Here is a 1719-nt window from a genome sequence, read left to right as displayed (position 1 = left end):
TAACCGGGTGGTGATCCAAGGCAGGTGGGCCTTCTGGAAGCGACACCCTCCTTGACACTTAGAAAAAATCCAGCTTTTTGTTGCTGACTTCCATCAAATAGAGGGACTTTTTTCATTTTTCTTAACCGGGTGTCGATCCAAGAATGGTGGGCCTTCTGGAAGTGACACCCTCCTTGACACTTAGAAAAATTCCAGCTTTTTGTTGCTGACTTCCATCAAATAGAGGGACCTATTTGGAATTCCCCACCCGGGTGGAGATCCACGGCAAGCCGGCTTTCCTAAAGGGACAGGCACATGGACACTATTCGCAGCTTCTTTTTTTTTTTTTGGCACTGACTTCCAGCTAAGGGTGCAGCGGCGGCGGAAGTCCACCGGAGGGCTCCAAATCCCCGCTTTCCTTTTCAGGCTTAAAGTTGCCTTTCCCTCTTTAGAGCCTTGGGCAAATGTACAGCTATATTTTGTGCTGACTTCCAGCAAATAGAGGGACCTATTTTGAATTCCCTACCCGGGTGTAGATCCACGGCAAGCCGGCCTTCTTAAATGGACAGGCACCCCCCTCCCGGAACACCTGCTTCGCTCCTCGGCGTCACCGAAATCCCACAAAATGACTCAAAATAGGGCCCCAAATGACATCACTCGGCCCGGTTGTTTAGGTCTCACTCTGGGGCTTCTATGACCCTGGAGGGCATGGTACAGCAAAAGTGGACACTTAGAAAAAATCCCGACTTTTAAAAGTTGACACTTAGAAAAAATCCCGACTTTGTTTTGGAAGGGTTGGTACTCCAAAAGTTGACACTTAGAAAAAATCCCGACTTTGACACTTAGAAAAATTCCAGCTTTTTTTCCCTCTGACTTCCATTAAATAGAGGGACTTTTTTCATGTTTCTTAGCCGGGTGTCGATCCAAGGCGGGCGGGCCTTCTGGAAGCGACACCCTCCTTGACACTTTGTCATATTTTCAGCTTTTTTGTGCTGACTTCCATTCAATAGAGGGACTTTTTTCATGTTTCTTAACCGGAATGTGATCCAAGGCGGGTGGGCCTTCTGGAATGGACACCCGCCTGGACACTTAGGGTTAGGGTTAGGGTTAGGGTTGGGATTAGGGTTAGGGTTAGCGGGGCGTTCTTGAAGGGACTCCCTCCGGAACACCTTGTCATATTTCCAGCTTTTTTCCTCTGACTTCCATCAAATAGAGGGACTACTTTTGACTTATCGACCCGGCTGGTGATCCAAGGCCGGGGGGCCTCCTGGAAGGGACCCCCGCCTGGACACCTAGGGTTAGGGTTAGGGTTAGGGTTGGGATTAGGGTTAGGGTTAGGGTTAGGGTTAGCCAGCTTTTTGTTGCTGACGGCGGGTGGGCCTTCTGGAAGCGACACCCTCCTAGATACTCTGTCATATTTGCAGCTTTTTGTTGCTGACTTCCATTAAATAGAGGGACTTTTTTCATTTTTCTTAACCGAGTGGTGATCCAAGGCGGGTGGGCCTTCTGGAAGCGACACCCTCCTTGACACTTAGAAAAATTCCAGCTTTTTGTTGCTGACTTCCATTAACTAGAGGGACTTTTTTCATTTTTCTTAACCGGGTGGTGATCCAAGGCGGGTGGGCCTTCTGGAAGCGACACCCTCCTTGACACTTAGAAAAAATCCAGCTTTTTGTTGCTGACTTCCATTAAATAGAGGGACTTTTTTCATTTTTCTTAACCGGGTGGTGATCCAAGGCG

Source organism: Nerophis ophidion, unplaced genomic scaffold (assembly GCF_033978795.1).
Source record: "Nerophis ophidion isolate RoL-2023_Sa unplaced genomic scaffold, RoL_Noph_v1.0 HiC_scaffold_142, whole genome shotgun sequence".
Taxonomy (NCBI): Eukaryota; Metazoa; Chordata; class Actinopteri; order Syngnathiformes; family Syngnathidae; genus Nerophis; species Nerophis ophidion.
The sequence above is the reverse complement of the archived record's forward strand: the minus strand, read 5'-3'. Positions refer to the sequence as shown.